The sequence below is a fragment of the Tachypleus tridentatus genome, unplaced genomic scaffold, assembly GCF_004210375.1.
Source record: "Tachypleus tridentatus isolate NWPU-2018 unplaced genomic scaffold, ASM421037v1 Hic_cluster_7, whole genome shotgun sequence".
NCBI classification, from domain to species: Eukaryota; Metazoa; Arthropoda; class Merostomata; order Xiphosura; family Limulidae; genus Tachypleus; species Tachypleus tridentatus.
The window spans coordinates 167,399-190,950 of NW_027467787.1; the positions used below are offsets into that span (position 1 = coordinate 167,399).

Below are 23,552 nucleotides of genomic sequence, written 5' to 3' on the forward strand. Positions count from 1 at the left end.
AGTACAAAGATACACAATGAGCTATCAGTACTCTGCCTACCATGGGTATTGAAACTCTGTTTTTTAGCAGTGTTAGTCCGCAGACATTTCGCTGTGCCACTGAGGGGCATGTCTTCTGTAACCAATGAAACCAAAATGACTGGGGTAATCGCAGATGGGGTGACAAGTATCAAATAGAATGTTCAGAAATGACGACAGTATTTGCCCAAGAAACAAGAATTTTGATAGATATAATTGGACTGAGTGTTCCTTTTAGTGTATAAATAACTTAGCTAGACACGTTTTGAACAAACAAACAAAATATTTATTTATACAATAAAAAAAGGAAAACTATCCCATATACTCATAACAGACAGTCCCTTGCTGGTACAGCGGTAAGTCTACGGATTTACAACGCTAAAATCAAAGGTTCGATTACCCTCGGTGGACACAGCAGATGGCCTGATGTGGCTTTGCTATAACAAAACACAGACACATATAACAGACAAGTCTATTTATTTCTTCCTTTAGGCCTCATGGTTGGACAGCGATAAGTCTATGGACTTACAACTCTACCATTTGGGGTTAGATCCCATTGGTAGACGCAGCAGTTAACATGACTATGCTCTAAAATAAGCAAAACAATCCTCTCTTTATTTGATGTTCATTTCTCTAATTTTTGTTATTAAATGCTTCAACTCTAAACACGCAGGTCTTCCAGTAAAAATCCAAATCCTCTTGTCAGTCACTTACTGAAGAATTTATTTAAAAATGCCCAGATCCGAAATATTAACTTGATGTTTTTATGTTCAATGTACAGCGCCATCTCATGACCTCCGTTCCCCGAAATCACTAGCAGGCTGTCATCTTCAATCAGCTTCATAATAGACCAGTAAAGTTTACTTCAGTGCTAACTTGTTCAACCCATATTTTGCATAAATATAGGAAGCATCACCCTCTAGAATTCTGAAAGGGTGAAGCAACTAGAACAAGATAACGTTAGTAAATCTTTAGACCACTTGTTGCCTCCATGAGAGGGCGAAAACTCAGTATTCAATACTTAATAAATATTATATTATTACAGAAGATAGAAAACCCATTATATTCCAGCTTATTACAGAAGATATAAAACCCATTATATTCCAGCTTATTACAGAAGATATAAAACCCATTATATTCCAGCTTATTACATTCTTACCTTCCTTCTCTCAAGGCTGTTCTTAAAACTGCAATTAGAATGAACTTTAACACCAAACATCTTTGAACTCGCAACATTATCAATACGAATATTAAATTTTACTTATTCCTAGAAACACTTAACCCTTTAACAACGAGCCTCTCGAACTTTCAAAAGAAAACTTCTTCATTTATAAGTAAATAATTGTATAAATATAGTACTCTGGTTAAATTCTTTTGGACTTCAATATTCAAATTCACATATCTCGTAGCATCCAAAATATCCTTTAATAATGATTTACCAAATACCACATCAGAATAAAAAAATTATTAAATGATAAACTACTGTAAAAAACATCAATAAGTCTTAATACATACAATAATTTTTACAGCAATTTAACGAATTAAGATTGAGAAAAACTAGCTAGGGTACCCGTATCCTAGATGGAAGTTATGTAAATTCATGATTAATGAAAGGTTATCTTAGGACATGCCTTAATATATAATTTAAAAAAACCAGCCAAAACACCCAGAAAATGTCCCCCGCTGGCACAGCGACAAGTCTACGGATTTACAATTTTAAAATCAGGGGTTTGATTCCCCTCGGTAGACTCAGCAGCTAGCCCAGTGTGGCTTTGCTGTAAAAAAATACACACCAAGAAAAACAGCAAAACACAAAATGTGAAACTGTAAACTGTATCGCCTCATGTACCCAAAACCTTTTCGTGACAAGTTTGGTGAAGATCCACCTTTGTGGTGAAAAAACCGCAAAAGTACTTGTAAGAACTGTAAAGTGCAAAATTGAAAAATGTGCATGTATTTCTCCATGGACCTAATGAATCTCCATACCAATTTTGGTGAAGATTCATCTACACCCTGTGAAGTATTTACATGAACATACAACAAACATTACTATTATATTTATATAGATGGCGCCATAACATTAGATCTGCATGTGATGTACTCATGATGTCATGCCTGTTTGTTTATTTTATTGTTTATTAACGCAGAGGGCTATCTGCGTTAGCTGTCCCTAATTTAGCAGTGTAAGACTAGAGGGAAAGCAGCTAGTCATCACCACCCACCGCTAACTCTTGGGCTACTCTTTTACCAACGAATAGTGGGATTGACCGTACATTATAAAGCCCCCACGGCTGAAAGGGCGAGCATGTTTGGTGCGACGGGGATTCGAACCTGCAACCCTCGGATTACGAGTCAAACGCCTTAACACACTTGACCATGCTGAGTCATGTCATACCTGCACCCTGAGAATAGAGAGAAATAAAATTATTCGTGACAGGAAACGAAGGCAAAACGGAAAAACTGTGACCTCTTATTGCAAATCTACATGCACACAGGATAAAAATTTCTCAAAGTTGGGGTTGCACATCGCGTAATAAAAATGCTTTTTTCCAGTATCATTCAAGCAGGAGTTCCATCATAGTATGATAAGGAAAAGAGCAAACAAGATATGTGTTACACTGTTCTCTTTTGGAATGGACAGGCTAACATGGAAGAGACTTATTATTAAGATTTTAAAAGAAGGAAAATAATATAGAATACATAAACAAATTTTAAAACTTATTTAACAGATAAAATTTTATTTCGTAAATATGTTTTAAAAATCTTTAACAAAGATATACATTGATGGTATACAGCTCTCTCGCATGAAAAAGATCACAAAACAGAATTGTCCATTTAATAAGAAACATATCAAGACAAAAATATATCTCTTAGTATAGAAACGCACAATACAAAGAAACACTTTAATTTATTGTTCTTTTTTTGCATGCCTAAAAGAGTAAGAGTGGTCGTCATGACAAAATAGTAAAAGAAATATATATATATATAGATTGTATATTTACCTTCATGGACAGTCTGAGGTATCACTGTCTCTCACTGCAACCCTAAGAGCAAAGTTCTCAGTGTCGCTGTCAGCTTTTAGCTTGTAACAGAGGATGTATTGAGGCCTACAAAGGTCCTATCTGACTTTCTCTGCTTTCAGTTAGCCTGTACCACAGGCATCAGGTTTCTTCTTCACATACTGATGGTAGACTGGCCCCTCACGTAAGCTGACCCTCCTCGTGGTTATAGAGAACTCAGGTTTTTATCCACTTTGTTATTGTCTCTACAGCATCGCTTTAGCCACAAAAATCTGCTCGGGGGAGGGAGCCTGTTCATAATTATCGTCTGTGGTTTGCATAGGAAGACAATTCTTGATCACAGATGTGGTGTTTCTTGAGTGGAGCCTCAACGATTCTAGTGAGGTACGATTTTCCTGGTTGACCATTCTTTTCAATCTTTAAGATAAAGTTTCCCTCTAATGAAAAATCCACTAGATGAGTTGACTGGTTCAGCAGTGTTTTCTTTATTTAGTTCGTTCTAATGTCTGATGCTTTTAAAGTTATTTTTTGTGGCATGTTCTGACTTTGAACGTTTTCAACTTAGAAACTTCTCAGAATGCATCTAGCTTAAGAAAGATTCTCTTAAATTCTGGGTGTAATGCTCCTGTAATATTTGAAAATACGAGTCAAGTGCCCTAACTACCTGGCTAATGCTGGGCATCGTAAGAATGCACTAGATACCATAATATCGTGTAAAATGTTTGCATACTCTCTGTCTGTAACGATTAATAGCTACACTTCTACAGAATCATCTTTTCAATTTTAGTATTGTAGATGCTGTATTTCTGAGTTGTGGAATAATTTAAGCAAAGAGAAAAAGACAACAATTACACCAATAGATACCAGGGAAGATGTTTGTTATATTAATAACATCCAATTACACCAATAGATACCAGGGAAAATGTTTCTTATATTAATAACATACAATTACAGCAATAGATACCAAGGAAAATTTTTGTTATATTACTAACATCAAATTACACCAATAGATACCAGGAAAAAGGTTTGTTATATTAATAACATACAATTACAGCAATAGATACCAGGGAAGATGTTTGTTATATTAATAACATCCAATTGCACCAATAGATACCAGGGAAAATGTTTGTTATATTAATAACATCCAATTGCACCAATAGATACCAGGGAAAATGTTTGTTATATTAATAACATCCAATTGCACCAATAGATACCAGGGAAAATGTTTGTTATATTAATAACATCCAGTTACTTGAGCAAAAATGAAATAAGTATATGGTGTTCGATAGTCACAAACAATAACTGTTTACGAAAATACCTTTTGTTTGCTTTAAGCACATCTAGGTTTTGAATTCTGTTTTAAGAATAACATATTACAAAGGAATATATTGAAAAAGGTTTTAGAGTTTATGACCAATTATAAAACAAAATATTTAAGACAAACACCAGAGAGACTAGACAAGACTATTCTCTAAAGTTAGGAATGGAGGAATACAGGAGGTCGAGGTGTACCTGACCCTCCTGGGTATACACATAAATATACCCAAACACCAGAGAGACTAGATCTGAGGAACACATAAATATACCCAAACACCAGAGAGACTAGACAAGACTATTCTGAGGAATGGAGGACGAGGTCGAGTGTACCTGACCCTCCTGGGTATACACATAAATATACCCAAACACCAGAGAGACTAGACAAGACTATTCTGAGGAATGGAGGACGAGGTCGAGTGTACCTGACCCTCCTGGGTATACACATAAATATACCCAAACACCAGAGAGACTAGACAAGACTATTCTGAGGAATGGAGGACGAGGTCGAGTGTACCTGACCCTCCTGGGTATACACATAAATATACCCAAACACCAGAGAGACTAGACAAGACTATTCTGAGGAATGGAGGACGAGGTCGAGTGTACCTGACCCTCCTGGGTATACACATAAATATACCCAAACACCAGAGAGACTAGACAAGACTATTCTGAGGAATGGAAGACGAGGTCGAGTGTACCTGACCCTCCTGGGTATACACATAAATATACCCAAACACCAGAGAGACTAGACAAGACTATTCTGAGGAATGGAGGACGAGGTCGAGTGTACCTGACCCTCCTGGGTATACACATAAATATACCCAAACACCAGAGAGACTAGACAAGACTATTCTGAGGAATGGAGGACGAGGTCGAGTGTACCTGACCCTCCTGGGTATACACATAAATATACCCAAACACCAGAGAGACTAGACAAGACTATTCTGAGGAATGGAGGACGAGGTCGAGTGTACCTGACCCTCCTGGGTATACACATAAATATACCCAAACACCAGAGAGACTAGACAAGACTATTCTGAGGAATGGAGGACGAGGTCGAGTGTACCTGACCCTCCTGGGTATACACATAAATATACCCAAACACCAGAGAGACTAGACAAGACTATTCTGAGGAATGGAAGACGAGGTCGAGTGTACCTGACCCTCCTGGGTATACACATAAATATACCCAAACACCAGAGAGACTAGACAAGACTATTCTGAGGAATGGAGGACGAGGTCGAGTGTACCTGACCCTCCTGGGTATACACATAAATATACCCAAACACCAGAGAGACTAGACAAGACTATTCTGAGGAATGGAAGACGAGGTCGAGTGTACCTGACCCTCCTGGGTATACACATAAATATACCCAAACACCAGAGAGACTAGACAAGACTATTCTGAGGAATGGAAGACGAGGTCGAGTGTACCTGACCCTCCTGGGTATACACATAAATATACCCAAACACCAGAGAGACTAGACAAGACTATTCTGAGGAATGGAGGACGAGGTCGAGTGTACCTGACCCTCCTGGGTATACACATAAATATACCCAAACACCAGAGAGACTAGACAAGACTATTCTGAGGAATGGAGGACGAGGTCGAGTGTACCTGACCCTCCTGGGTATACACATAAATATACCCAAACACCACCAGAGAGACTATTCTGAGGAATAGACAAGACTATTCTGAGGAATGAGGAATGGAAGACGAGGTCGAGTGTACCTGACCCTCCTGGGTATACACATAAATATACCCAAACACCAGAGAGACTAGACAAGACTATTCTGAGGAATGGAGGACGAGGTCGAGTGTACCTGACCCTATGGGTATACACATAAATATACCCAAACACCAGAGAGACTAGACAAGACTATTCTGAGGAATGGAGGACGAGGTCGAGTGTACCTGACCCTCCTGGGTATACACATAAATATACCCAAACACCAGAGAGACTAGACAAGACTATTCTGAGGAATGGAGGACGAGGTCGAGTGTACCTGACCCTCCTGGGTATACACATAAATATACCCAAACACCAGAGAGACTAGACAAGACTATTCTGAGGAATGGAGGACGAGGTCGAGTGTACCTGACCCTCCTGGGTATACACATAAATATACCCAAACACCAGAGAGACTAGACAAGACTATTCTGAGGAATGGAGGACGAGGTCGAGTGTACCTGACCCTCCTGGGTATACACATAAATATACCCAAACACCAGAGAGACTAGACAAGACTATTCTGAGGAATGGAGGACGAGGTCGAGTGTACCTGACCCTCCTGGGTATACACATAAATATACCCAAACACCAGAGAGACTAGACAAGACTATTCTGAGGAATGGATACACATAAATATACCCAAACACCAGAGAGACTAGTAGACTATTCTGAGGAATGGAGGACGAGGTCAGTGTACCTGACCCTCCTGGGTATACACATAAATATACCCAAACACCAGAGAGACTAGACAAGACTATTCTGGAAGATTCTGAGGAATGGAGGACGAGGTCGAGTGTACCTGACCCTCCTGGGTATACACATAAATATACCCAAACACCAGAGAGACTAGACAAGACTATTCTGAGGAATGGAAGACGAGGTCGAGTGTACCTGACCCTCCTGGGTATACACATAAATATACCCAAACACCAGAGAGACTAGACAAGACTATTCTGAGGAATGGAGGACGAGGTCGAGTGTACCTGACCCTCCTGGGTATACACATAAATATACCCAAACACCAGAGAGACTAGACAAGACTATTCTGAGGAATGGAGACTAGGACTGAGGAATCAGTGTAGTGTACCTGACCCTCCTGGGTATACACATAAATATACCCAAACACCAGAGAGACTAGACAAGACTATTCTGAGGAATGGAGGACGAGGTCGAGTGTACCTGACCCTCCTGGGTATACACATAAATATACCCAAACACCAGAGAGACTAGACAAGACTATTCTGAGGAATGGAAGACGAGGTCGAGTGTACCTGACCCTCCTGGGTATACACATAAATATACCCAAACACCAGAGAGACTAGACAAGACTATTCTGAGGAATGGAGGACGAGGTCGAGTGTACCTGACCCTCCTGGGTATACACATAAATATACCCAAACACCAGAGAGACTAGACAAGACTATTCTGAGGAATGGAGGACGAGGTCGAGTGTACCTGACCCTCCTGGGTATACACATAAATATACCCAAACACCAGAGAGACTAGACAAGACTATTCTGAGGAATGGAGGTCGAGTGTACACTGACCCTCCTGGGTATACACATAAATATACCCAAACACCAGAGAGACTAGACAAGACTATTCTGAGGAATGGAGGACGAGGTCGAGTGTACCTGACCCTCCTGGGTATACACATAAATATACCCAAACACCAGAGAGACTAGACAAGACTATTCTGAGGAATGGAGGACGAGGTCGAGTGTACCTGACCCTCCTGGGTATACACATAAATATACCCAAACACCAGAGAGACTAGACAAGACTATTCTGAGGAATGGAGGACGAGGTCGAGTGTACCTGACCCTCCTGGGTATACACATAAATATACCCAAACACCAGAGAGACTAGACAAGACTATTCTGAGGAATGGAGGACGAGGTCGAGTGTACCTGACCCTCCTGGGTATACACATAAATATACCCAAACACCAGAGAGACTAGACAAGACTATTCTGAGGAATGGAGGACGAGGTCGAGTGTACCTGGGACCAGAGAGACTAGACAAGACCTGGGTACCTGACCCTCCACATAAATATACCCAAACACCAGAGAGACTAGACAAGACTATTCTGAGGAATGGAGGACGAGGTCGTAGTGTATACACATAAATATACCCAAACACAGAGAGACTGACTACTGAGGAATGGAGGACGAGGTCTGACCCTCCTGGGTATACACATAAATATACCCAAACACCAGAGAGACTAGACAAGACTATTCTGAGGAATGGAGGACGAGGTCGAGTGTACCTGACCCTCCTGGGTATACACATAAATATACCCAAACACCAGAGAGACTAGACAAGACTATTCTGAGGAATGGAGGACGAGGTCGAGTGTACCTGACCCTCCTGGGTATACACATAAATATACCCAAACACCAGAGAGACTAGACAAGACTATTCTGAGGAATGGAGGACGAGGTCGAGTGTACCTGACCTGGGTATACACATAAATATACCCAAACACCAGAGAGACTAGACAAGACTATTCTGAGGAATGGAGGACGAGGTCGAGTGTACCTGACCCTCCTGGGTATACACATAAATATACCCAAACACCAGAGAGACTAGACAAGACTATTCTGAGGAATGGAGGACGAGGTCGAGTGTACCTGACCCTCCTGGGTATACACATAAATATACCCAAACACCAGAGAGACTAGACAAGACTATTCTGAGGAATGGAGGACGAGGTCGAGTGTACCTGACCCTCCTGGGTATACACATAAATATACCCAAACACCAGAGAGACTAGACAAGACTATTCTGAGGAATGGAGGACGAGGTCGAGTGTACCTGACCCTCCTGAGGTATACACATAAATATACCCAAACACCAGAGAGACTAGACAAGACTATTCTGAGGAATGGAGATCGAGTGTACACCGAGGTCGAGTGTACCTGACCCTCCTGGGTATACACATAAATATACCCAAACACCAGAGAGACTAGACAAGACTATTCTGAGGAATGGAGGTCGAGTGTCGAGTATACACATAAATATACCCAAACACCAGAGAGACTAGACAAGACTATTCTGAGGAATGGAGGACGAGGTCGAGTGTACCTGGGTATACACATAAATATACCCAAACACCAGAGAGACTAGACAAGACTATTCTGAGGAATGGAGGACGAGGTCGAGTGTACCTGACCCTCCTGGGTATACACATAAATATACCCAAACACCAGAGAGACTAGACAAGACTATTCTGAGGAATGAAAGACGAGGTCGAGTGTACCTGGGTATACACATAAATATACCCAAACACCAGAGAGACTAGACAAGACTATTCTGAGGAATGGAGGACGAGGTAGTGTACACATAAATATACCCAAACACCAGAGAGACTAGACAAGACTATTCTGAGGAATGGAGGACGAGGTCGAGTGTACCTGACCCTCCTGGGTATACACATAAATATACCCAAACACCAGAGAGACTAGACAAGACTATTCTGAGGAATGGAGGACGAGGTCGAGTGTACCTGACCCTCCTGGGTATACACATAAATATACCCAAACACCAGAGAGACTAGACAAGACTATTCTGAGGAATGGAGGACGAGGTCGAGTGTACCTGACCCTCCTGGGTATACACATAAATATACCCAAACACCAGAGAGACTAGACAAGACTATTCTGAGGAATGGAGGACGAGGTCGAGTGTACCTGACCCTCCTGGGTATACACATAAATATACCCAAACACCAGAGAGACTAGACAAGACTATTCTGAGGAATGGAGGACGAGGTCGAGTGTACCTGACCCTCCTGGGTATACACATAAATATACCCAAACACCAGAGAGACTAGACAAGACTATTCTGAGGAATGGAAGACGAGGTCGAGTGTACCTGACCCTCCTGGGTATACACATAAATATACCCAAACACCAGAGAGACTAGACAAGACTATTCTGAGGAATGGAGGACGAGGTCGAGTGTACCTGACCCTCCTGGGTATACACATAAATATACCCAAACACCAGAGAGACTAGACAAGACTATTCTGAGGAATGGAGGACGAGGTCGAGTGTACCTGACCCTCCTGGGTATACACATAAATATACCCAAACACCAGAGAGACTAGACAAGACTATTCTGAGGAATGGAGACGAGGTCTAGAGTGTAGGTCCTGACCCTCCTGGGTATACACATAAATATACCCAAACACCAGAGAGACTAGACAAGACTATTCTGAGGAATGAGGAATGGAGGACGAGGTCGAGTGTACCTGACCCTCCTGGGTATACACATAAATATACCCAAACACCAGAGAGACTAGAGGAAAGACTATTCTGAGGAATGGAGGACGAGGTCGAGTGTACCTGACCCTCCTGGGTATACACATAAATATACCCAAACACCAGAGAGACTAGACAAGACTATTCTGAGGAATGGAGGACGAGGTCGAGTGTACCTGACCCTCCTGGGTATACACATAAATATACCCAAACACCAGAGAGACTAGACAAGACTATTCTGAGGAATGGAGACAAGACGAGGTCGAGGAGTGTACCTGACCCTCCTGGGTATACACATAAATATACCCAAACACCAGAGAGACTAGACAAGACTATTCTGAGGAATGGAGGACGAGGTCGAGTGTACCTGACCCTCCTGGGTATACACATAAATATACCCAAACACCAGAGAGACTAGACAAGACTATTCTGAGGAATGGAAGACGAGGTCGAGTGTACCTGACCCTCCTGGGTATACACATAAATATACCCAAACACCAGAGAGACTAGACAAGACTATTCTGAGGAATGGAGGACGAGGTCGAGTGAGTGTACCAGAGAGACTAGACAAGACTGAGGAATGGAAGGACCTCCTGGGTATACACATAAATATACCCAAACACCAGAGAGACTAGACAAGACTATTCTGAGGAATGGAGGACGAGGTCGAGTGTACCTGACCCTCCTGGGTATACACATAAATATACCCAAACACCAGAGAGACTAGACAAGACTATTCTGAGGAATGGAGGACGAGGTCGAGTGTACCTGACCCTCCTGGGTATACACATAAATATACCCAAACACCAGAGAGACTAGACAAGACTATTCTGAGGAATGGAGGACGAGGTCGAGTGTACCTGACCCTCCTGGGTATACACATAAATATACCCAAACACCAGAGAGACTAGACAAGACTATTCTGAGGAATGGAGGACGAGGTCGAGTGTACCTGACCCTCCTGGGTATACACATAAATATACCCAAACACCAGAGAGACTAGACAAGACTATTCTGAGGAATGGAGGACGAGGTCGAGTGTACCTGACCCTCCTGGGTATACACATAAATATACCCAAACACCAGAGAGACTAGACAAGACTATTCTGAGGAATGGAAGACGAGGTCGAGTGTACCTGACCCTCCTGGGTATACACATAAATATACCCAAACACCAGAGAGACTAGACAAGACTATTCTGAGGAATGGAGGACGAGGTCGAGTGTACCTGACCCTCCTGGGTATACACATAAATATACCCAAACACCAGAGAGACTAGACAAGACTATTCTGAGGAATGGAGGACGAGGTCGAGTGTACCTGACCCTCCTGGGTATACACATAAATATACCCAAACACCAGAGAGACTAGACAAGACTATTCTGAGGAATGGAAGACGAGGTCGAGTGTACCTGACCCTCCTGGGTATACACATAAATATACCCAAACACCAGAGAGACTAGACAAGACTATTCTGAGGAATGGAGGACGAGGTCGAGTGTACCTGACCCTCCTGGGTATACACATAAATATACCCAAACACCAGAGAGACTAGACAAGACTATTCTGAGGAATGGAGGACGAGGTCGAGTGTACCTGACCCTCCTGGGTATACACATAAATATACCCAAACACCAGAGAGACTAGACAAGACTATTCTGAGGAATGGAAGACGAGGTCGAGTGTACCTGACCCTCCTGGGTATACACATAAATATACCCAAACACCAGAGAGACTAGACAAGACTATTCTGAGGAATGGAGGACGAGGTCGAGTGTACCTGACCCTCCTGGGTATACACATAAATATACCCAAACACCAGAGAGACTAGACAAGACTATTCTGAGGAATGGAAGACGAGGTCGAGTGTACCTGACCCTCCTGGGTATACACATAAATATACCCAAACACCAGAGAGACTAGAAGACTATTCTGAGGAATGGAGGACGAGGTCGAGTGTACCTGACCCTCCTGGGTATACACATAAATATACCCAAACACCAGAGAGACTAGACAAGACTATTCTGAGGAATGGAGGACGAGGTCGAGTGTACCTGACCCTCCTGGGTATACACATAAATATACCCAAACACCAGAGAGACTAGACAAGACTATTCTGAGGAATGGAAGACGAGGTCGAGGAGTGTACCTGACCCTCCTGGGTATACACATAAATATACCCAAACACCAGAGAGACTAGACAAGACTATTCTGAGGAATGGAGGACGAGGTCGAGTGTACCTGACCCTCCTGGGTATACACATAAATATACCCAAACACCAGAGAGACTAGACAAGACTATTCTGAGGAATGGAGGACGAGGTCGAGTGTACCTGACCCTCCTGGGTATACACATAAATATACCCAAACACCAGAGAGACTAGACAAGACTATTCTAGACGAGGTCGAGACCCTCCTGGGTATACACATAAATATACCCAAACACCAGAGAGACTAGACAAGACTATTCTGAGGAATGGAGGACGAGGTCGAGTGTACCTGACCCTCCTGGGTATACACATAAATATACCCAAACACCAGAGAGACTAGACAAGACTATTCTGAGGAATGGAGGACGAGGTCGAGTGTACCTGACCCTCCTGGGTATCCATAAATATACCCAAACACCAGAGAGACTAGACAAGACTACTGAGGAATGGAGGAAATACCTACCCTCCCCAAACCCAAACACCAGAGAGACTAGACAAGACTATTCTGAGGAATGGAGGACGAGGTCGAGTGTACCTGACCCTCCTGGGTATACACATAAATATACCATAAATATACCCAAACACCAGAGAGACTAGACAAGACTATTCTGAGGAATGGAGGACGAGGTCGAGTGTACCTGACCCTCCTGGGTATACACATAAATATACCCAAACACCAGAGAGACTAGACAAGACTATTCTGAGGAATGGAGAGACGAGGTCGAGTGTACCTGACCCTCCTGGGTATACACATAAATATACCCAAACACCAGAGAGACTAGACAAGACTATTCTGAGGAATGGAGGACGAGGTCGAGTGTACCTGACCCTCCTGGGTATACACATAAATATACCCAAACACCAGAGAGACTAGACAAGACTATTCTGAGGAATGGAAGACGAGGTCGAGTGTACCTGACCCTCCTGGGTATACACATAAATATACCCAAACACCAGAGAGACTAGACAAGACTATTCTGAGGAATGGAGGACGACTATTCTGAGGAATGAGACTAGACTCTGAGGAAGACTGAGGAATCGAGGTGAAAGACGAGGTCAGTGTACCTGACCCTCCTGGGTATACACATAAATATACCCAAACACCAGAGAGACTAGACAAGACTATTCTGAGGAATGGAGGACGAGGTCGAGTGTACCTGACCCTCCTGGGTATACACATAAATATACCCAAACACCAGAGAGACTAGACAAGACTATTCTGAGGAATGGAGGACGAGGTCGAGTGTACCTGACCCTCCTGGGTATACACATAAATATACCCAAACACCAGAGAGACTAGACAAGACTATTCTGAGGAATGGAGGACGAGGTCGAGTGTACCTGACCCTCCTGGGTATACACATAAATATACCCAAACACCAGAGAGACTAGACAAGACTATTCTGAGGAATGGAGGACGAGGTCGAGTGTACCTGACCCTCCTGGGTATACACATAAATATACCCAAACACCAGAGAGAGAGACTAGAGGAATGGAGACTATTCTGAGGAATGAGACTAGACAAGACTATTCGAGGAATCGAGGAGTGTACCTGACCCTCCTGGGTATACACATAAATATACCCAAACACCAGAGAGACTAGACAAGACTATTCTGAGGAATGGAGGACGAGGTCTGAGTGTACCTGACCCTCCTGGGTATACACATAAATATACCCAAACACCAGAGAGACTAGACAAGACTATTCTGAGGAATGGAGGACGAGGTCGAGTGTACCTGACCCTCCTGGGTATACACATAAATATACCCAAACACCAGAGAGACTAGACAAGACTATTCTGAGGAATGGAGGACGAGGTCGAGTGTACCTGACCCTCCTGGGTATACACATAAATATACCCAAACACCAGAGAGACTAGACAAGACTATTCTGAGGAATGGAGACGACGAGGTCGAGTGTACCTGACCCTCCTGGGTATACACATAAATATACCCAAACACCAGAGAGACTAGACAAGACTATTCTGAGGAATGGAGGACGAGGTCGAGTGTACCTGACTTTCCTGGGTATACACATAAATATACCCAAACACCAGAGAGACTAGACAAGACTATTCTGAGGAATGGAGGACGAGGTCGAGTGTACCTGACCCTCCTGGGTATACACATAAATATACCCAAACACCAGAGAGACTAGACAAGACTATTCTGAGGAAAGGACGAGGTCGAGTGTACCAGTATACACATAAATATACCCAAACACCAGAGAGACTAGACAAGACTATTCTGAGGAATGGAGGACGAGGTCGAGTGTACCTGACCCTCCTGGGTATACACATAAATATACCCAAACACCAGAGAGACTAGACAAGACTATTCTGAGGAATGGAGGACGAGGTCGAGTGTACCTGACCCTCCTGGGTATACACATAAATATACCCAAACACCAGAGAGACTAGACAAGACTATTCTGAGGAATGGAGGACGAGGTCGAGTGTACCTGACCCTCCTGGGTATACACATAAATATACCCAAACACCAGAGAGACTAGACAAGACTATTCTGAGGAATGGAGGACGAGGTCGAGTGTACCTGACCCTCCTGGGTATACACATAAATATACCCAAACACCAGAGAGACTAGACAAGACTATTCTGAGGAATGGAAGACGAGGTCGAGTGTACCTGACCCTCCTGGGTATACACATAAATATACCCAAACACCAGAGAGACTAGACAAGACTATTCTGAGGAATGGAGGACGAGGTCGAGTGTACCTGACCCTCCTGGGTATACACATAAATATACCCAAACACCAGAGAGACTAGACAAGACTATTCTGAGGAATGGAGGACGAGGTCGAGTGTACCTGACCCTCCTGGGTATACACATAAATATACCCAAACACCAGAGAGACTAGACAAGACATTCTAAATATACCCTCCCCATAAAATACCCAAACACCAGAGAGACTAGACTAGACTATTCTGAGGAATGGAGGACGAGGTCGAGTGTACCTGACCCTCCTGGGTATACACATAAATATACCCAAACACCAGAGAGACTAGACAAGACTATTCTGAGGAATGGAGGACGAGGTCGAGTGTAGTGTACCTGACCCTCCTGGGTATACACATAAATATACCCAAACACCAGAGAGACTAGACAAGACTATTCTGAGGAATGGAGGACGAGGTCGAGTGTACCTGACCCTCCTGGGTATACACATAAATATACCCAAACACCAGAGAGACTAGACAAGACTATTCTGAGGAATGGAGGACGAGGTCGAGTGTACCTGACCCTCCTGGGTATACACATAAATATACCCAAACACCAGAGAGACTAGACAAGACTATTCTGAGGAATGGAAGACGAGGTCGAGTGTACCTGACCCTCCTGGGTATACACATAAATATACCCAAACACCAGAGAGACTAGACAAGACTATTCTGAGGAATGGAGGACGAGGTCGAGTGTACCTGACCCTCCTGGGTATACACATAAATATACCCAAACACCAGAGAGACTAGACAAGACTATTCTGAGGAATGGAGGACGAGGTCGAGTGTACCTGACCCTCCTGGGTATACACATAAATATACCCAAACACCAGAGAGACTAGACAAGACTATTCTGAGGAATGGAGGACGAGGTCGAGTGTACCTGACCCTCCTGGGTATACACATAAATATACCCAAACACCAGAGAGACTAGACAAGACTATTCTGAGGAATGGAGGACGAGGTCGAGTGTACCTGACCCTCCTGGGTATACACATAAATATACCCAAACACCAGAGAGACTAGACAAGACTATTCTGAGGAATGGAAGACGAGGTCGAGTGTACCTGACCCTCCTGGGTATACACATAAATATACCCAAACACCAGAGAGACTAGACAAGACTATTCTACCCAAACACCAGAGAGACTAGACAAAACTATTCTGAAGAATGGAGCACGAGGTCGAGTGTACTTGACCCTCCTGGGTATACACATAAATATACCCAAACACCAGAGAGACTAGACAAGACTATTCTGAGGAATGGAGGACGAGGTCGAGTGTACCTGACCCTCCTGGGTATACACATAAATATACCCAAACACCAGAGAGACTAGACAAGACTATTCTGAGGAATGGAGACGAGACGAGGTCAGAGAGAGTGTACCTGACCCTCCTGGGTATACACATAAATATACCCAAACACCAGAGAGACTAGACAAGACTATTCTGAGGAATGGAGGACGAGGTCGAGTGTACCTGACCCTCCTGGGTATACACATAAATATACCCAAACACCAGAGAGACTAGACAAGACTATTCTGAGGAATGGAGGACGAGGTCGAGTGTACCTGACCCTCCTGGGTATACACATAAATATACCCAAACACCAGAGAGACTAGACAAGACTATTCTGAGGAATGGAGTGTACCTGACCCTCCTGGGACGAGGTGAGGAATGGAGGACGAGGTCAGTGTACCTGACCCTCCTGGGTATACACATAAATATACCCAAACACCAGAGAGACTAGACAAGACTATTCTGAGGAATGGAGGACGAGGTCGAGTGTACCTGACCCTCCTGGGTATACACATAAATATACCCAAACACCAGAGAGACTAGACAAGACTATTCTGAGGAATGGAGGACGAGGTCGAGTGTACCTGGGTATACACATAAATATACCCAAACACCAGAGAGACTAGACAAGACTATCCTGGGTATACACATAAATATACCCAAACACCAGAGAGACTAGACAAGACTATTCTGAGGAATGGAGGACGAGGTCGAGTGTACCTGACCCTCCTGGGTATACACATAAATATACCCAAACACCAGAGAGACTAGACAAGACTATTCTGAGGAATGGAGGACGAGGTCGAGTGTACCTGACCCTCCTGGGTATACACATAAATATACCCAAACACCAGAGAGACTAGACAAGACTATTCTGAGGAATGGAGGACGAGGTCGAGTGTACCTGACCCTCCTGGGTATACACATAAATATACCCAAACACCAGAGAGACTAGACAAGACTATTCTGAGGAATGGAAGACGAGGTCGAGTGTACCTGACCCTCCTGGGTATACACATAAATATACCCAAACACCAGAGAGACTAGACAAGACTATTCTGAGGAATGGAGGACGAGGTCGAGTGTACCTGACCCTCCTGGGTATACACATAAATATACCGAAACACCAGAGAGACTAGACAAGACTATTCTGAGGAATGGAGGACGAGGTTCAGTGTACCTGACCCTCCTGGGTATACACATAAATATACCCAAACACCAGAGAGACTAGACAAGACTATTCTGAGGAATGGAGGACGAGGTCGAGTGTACCTGACCCTCCTGGGTATACACATAAATATACCCAAACACCAGAGAGACTAGACAAGACTATTCTGAGGAATGGAGGACGAGGTCTGAGTGTACCTGACCCTCCTGGGTATACACATAAATATACCCAAACACCAGAGAGACTAGACAAGACTATTCTGAGGAATGGAGGACGAGGTCGAGTGTACCTGACCCTCCTGGGTATACACATAAATATACCCAAACACCAGAGAGACTAGACAAGACTATTCTGAGGAATGGAAGACGAGGTCGAGTGTACCTGACCCTCCTGGGTATACACATAAATATACCCAAACACCAGAGAGACTAGACTAGACTGAGGAATGGAAGACTATTCTGAGGAATGGAGGACGAGGTCTGAGGTGTACCTGACCCTCCTGGGTATACACATAAATATACCCAAACACCAGAGAGACTAGACAAGACTATTCTGAGGAATGGAGGACGAGGTCGAGTGTACCTGACCCTCCTGGGTATACACATAAATATACCCAAACACCAGAGAGACTAGACAAGACTATTCTGAGGAATGGAGGACGAGGTCGAGTGTACCTGACCCTCCTGGGTATACACATAAATATACCCAAACACCAGAGAGACTAGACAAGACTATTCTGAGGAATGGAGGACGAGGTCGAGTGTACCTGACCCTCCTGGGTATACACATAAATATACCCAAACACCAGAGAGACTAGACAAGACTATTCTGAGGAATGGAGGACGAGGTCGAGTGTACCTGACCCTCCTGGGTATACACATAAATATACCCAAACACCAGAGAGACTAGACAAGACTATTCTGAGGAATGGAGGACGAGGTCGAGTGTACCTGACCCTCCTGGGTATACACATAAATATACCCAAACACCAGAGAGACTAGACAAGACTATTCTGAGGAATGGAGGACGAGGTCGAGTGTACCTGACCCTCCTGGGTATACACATAAATATACCCAAACACCAGAGAGACTAGACAAGACTATTCTGAGGAATGGAAGACGAGGTCGAGTGTACCTGACCCTCCTGGGTATACACATAAATATACCCAAACACCAGAGAGACTAGACAAGACTATTCTGAGGAATGGAAGACGAGGTCGAGTGTACCTGACCCTCCTGGGTATACACATAAATATACCCAAACACCAGAGAGACTAGACAAGACTATTCTGAGGAATGGAGGACGAGGTCTGAGTGTACCTGACCCCCCTGGGTATACACATAAATATACCGAAACACCAGAGAGACTAGACAAGACTATTCTGAGGAATGGAGGACGAGGTTCAGTGTACTTGACCCTCCTGGGTATACACATAAATATACCCAAACACCAGAGAGACTAGACAAGACTATTCTGAGGAATGGAGGACGAGGTCGAGTGTACCTGACCCTCCTGGGTATACACATAAATATACCCAAACACCAGAGAGACTAGACAAGACTATTCTGAGGAATGGAGGACGAGGTCGAGTGTACCTGACCCTCCTGGGTATACACATAAATATACCCAAACACCAGAGAGACTAGACAAGACTATTCTGAGGAATGGAGGACGAGGTCGAGTGTACCTGATAACATAAATATACCCAAACACCAGAGAGACTAGACAAGACTATTCTGAGGAATGGAGGACGAGGTCGAGTGTACCTGACCCTCCTGGGTATACACATAAATATACCCAAACACCAGAGAGACTAGACAAGACTATTCTGAGGAATGGAGGACGAGGTCGAGTGTACCTGACCCTCCTGGGTATACACATAAATATACCCAAACACCAGAGAGACTAGACAAGACTATTCTGAGGAATGGAGGACGAGGTCGAGTGTACCTGACCCTCCTGGGTATACACATAAATATACCCAAACACCAGAGAGACTAGACAAGACTATTCTGAGGAATGGAAGACGAGGTCGAGTGTACCTGACCCTCCTGGGTATACACATAAATATACCCAAACACCAGAGAGACTAGACAAGACTATTCTGAGGAATGGAGGACGAGGTCAGTGTACCTGACCCTCCTGGGTATACACATAAATATACCCAAACACCAGAGAGACTAGACAAGACTATTCTGAGGAATGGAGGACGAGGTCGAGTGTACCTGACCCTCCTGGGTATACACATAAATATACCCAAACACCAGAGAGACTAGACAAGACTATTCTGAGGAATGGAGGACGAGGTCGAGTGTACCTGACCCTCCTGGGTATACACATAAATATACCCAAACACCAGAGAGACTAGACAAGACTATTCTGAGGAATGGAACCCTCCTGGGACGAGGTCGAGTGTACCTGACCCTCCTGGGTATACACATAAATATACCCAAACACCAGAGAGACTAGACAAGACTATTCTGAGGAATGGAGGACGAGGTCGAGTGTACCTGACCCTCCTGGGTATACACATAAATATACCCAAACACCAGAGAGACTAGACAAGACTATTCTGAGGAATGGAGGACGAGGTCGAGTGTACCTGACCCTCCTGGGTATACACATAAATATACCCAAACACCAGAGAGACTAGACAAGACTATTCTGAGGAATGGAGGACGAGGTCGAGTGTACCTGACCCTCCTGGGTATACACATAAATATACCCAAACACCAGAGAGACTAGACGAAGACTATTCTGAGGAATGGAGGACGAGGTCGAGTGTACCTGACCCTCCTGGGTATACACATAAATATACCCAAACACCAGAGAGACTAGACAAGACTATTCTGAGGAATGGAGGACGAGGTCGAGTGTACCTGACCCTCCTGGGTATACACATAAATATACCCAAACACCAGAGAGATAAATATACCCAAACACCAGAGAGACAAGACTATTCTGAGGAATGGAAGACGAGGTCGAGTGTACCTGACCCTCCTGGGTATACACATAAATATACCCAAACACCAGAGAGACTAGACAAGACTATTCTGAGGAATGGAGGACGAGGTCGAGTGTACCTGACCCTCCTGGGTATACACATAAATATACCCAAACACCAGAGAGACTAGACAAGACTATTCTGAGGAATGGAGGACGAGGTCGAGTGTACCTGACCCTCCTGGGACTAGATAGACACATGGAGGACGAATATACCCAAACACCAGAGAGACTAGACAAGACTATTCTGAGGAATGGAGGACGAGGTCGAGTGTACACATAAATATGACCAAGACTATTCCTGGGTATACACATAAATATACCCAAACACCAGAGAGACTAGACAAGACTATTCTGAGGAATGGAGGACGAGGTCGAGTGTACCTGACCCTCCTGGGTATACACATAAATATACCCAAACACCAGAGAGACTAGACAAGACTATTCTGAGGAATGGAGGACGAGGTCGAGTGTACCTGACCCTCCTGGGTATACACATAAATATACCCAAACACCAGAGAGACTAGACAAGACTATTCTGAGGAATGGAGGACGAGGTCGAGTGTACCTGACCCTCCTGGGTATACACATAAATATACCCAAACACCAGAGAGACTAGACAAGACTATTCTGAGGAATGGAGGACGAGGTCGAGTGTACCTGACCCTCCTGGGTATACACATAAATATACCCAAACACCAGAGAGACTAGACAAGACTATTCTGAGGAATGGAGGACGAGGTCGAGTGTACCTGACCCTCCTGGGTATACACATAAATATACCCAAACACCAGAGAGACTAGACAAGACTATTCTGAGGAATGGAGGACGAGGTCGAGTGTACCTGACCCTCCTGGGTATACACATAAATATACCCAAACACCAGAGAGACTAGACAAGACTATTCTGAGGAATGGAGGACGAGGTCGAGTGTACCTGACCCTCCTGGGTATACACATAAATATACCCAAACACCAGAGAGACTAGACAAGACTATTCTGAGGAATGGAGGACGAGGTCGAGTGTACCTGACCCTCCTGGGTATACACATAAATATACCCAAACACCAGAGAGACTAGACAAGACTATTCTGAGGAATGGAGGACGAGGTCGAGTGTACCTGACCCTCCTGGGTATACACATAAATATACCCAAACACCAGAGAGACTAGACAAGACTATTCTGAGGAATGGAGGACGAGGTCCAGTGTACCTGACCCTCCTGGGTATACACATAAATATACCCAAACACCAGAGAGACTAGACAAGACTATTCTGAGGAATGGAGGACGAGGTCGAGTGTACCTGACCCTCCTGGGTATACACATAAATATACCCAAACACCAGAGAGACTAGACAAGACTATTCTGAGGAATGGAGGACGAGGTCAGTGTACCTGACCCTCCTGGGTATACACATAAATATACCCAAACACCAGAGAGACTAGACAAGACTATTCTGAGGAATGGAGGACGAGGTTCAGTGTACCTGACCCTCCTGGGTATACACATAAATATACCCAAACACCAGAGAGACTAGACAAGACTATTCTGAGGAATGGAGGACGAGGTCGAGTGTACCTGACCCTCCTGGGTATACACATAAATATACCCAAACACCAGAGAGACTAGACAAGACTATTCTGAGGAATGGAGGACGAGGTCGAGTGTACCTGACCCTCCTGGGTATACACATAAATATACCCAAACACCAGAGAGACTAGACAAGACTATTCTGAGGAATACCCAAACACCAGAGAGACTAGACAAGACGAGGAATGGAAGACGAGTGTACCTGACCCTCCTGGGTATACACATAAATATACCCAAACACCAGAGAGACTAGACTAGACTATTCTGAGGAATGGAGGACGAGGTCTAGACAAGTGTACCTGACCCTCCTGGGTATACACATAAATATACCCAAACACCAGAGAGACTAGACAAGACTATTCTGAGGAATGGAGGACGAGGCCCAGTGTACCTGACCCTCCTGGGTATACACATAAATATACCCAAACACCAGAGAGACTAGACAAGACTATTCTGAGGAATGGAGGACGAGGTCGAGTGTACCTGACCCTCCTGGGTATACACATAAATATACCCAAACACCAGAGAGACTAGACTAGACTATTCTGAGGAATGGAGGACGAGGTCCAGTGTACCTGACCCTCCTGGGTATACACATAAATATACCCAAACACCAGAGAGACTAGACAAGACTATTCTGAGGAATGGAGGACGAGGTCGAGTGTACCTGACCCTCCTGGGTATACACATAAATATACCCAAACACCAGAGAGACTAGACAAGACTATTCTGAGGAATGGAGGACGAGGTCGAGTGTACCTGACCCTCCTGGGTATACACATAAATATACCCAAACACCAGAGAGACTAGACAAGACTATTCTGAGGAATGGAGGACGAGGTTCAGTGTACCTGACCCTCCTGGGTATACACATAAATATACCCAAACACCAGAGAGACTAGACAAGACTATTCTGAGGAATGAAAGACGAGGTCGAGTGTACCTGACCCTCCTGGGTATACACATAAATATACCCAAACACCAGAGAGACTAGACTAGACTATTCTGAGGAATGGAGGACGAGGTCGAGTGTACCTGACCCTCCTGGGTATACACATAAATATACCCAAACACCAGAGAGACTAGACAAGACTATTCTGAGGAATGGAGGACGAGGTCGAGTGTACCTGACCCTCCTGGGTATACACATAAATATACCCAAACACCAGAGAGACTAGACAAGAC

General features: G+C 44.0%; 1 protein-coding gene across 1 annotated transcript in view; it reads left to right on the forward strand.

Moving 5' to 3' along the window:
- LOC143243660 (uncharacterized) overlaps nucleotides 1-23,552 on the forward strand; it is a 95,672-nt gene that overhangs the window by 43,639 nt on the left and 28,481 nt on the right. The gene's annotated exons all lie outside the window — the stretch shown is intronic.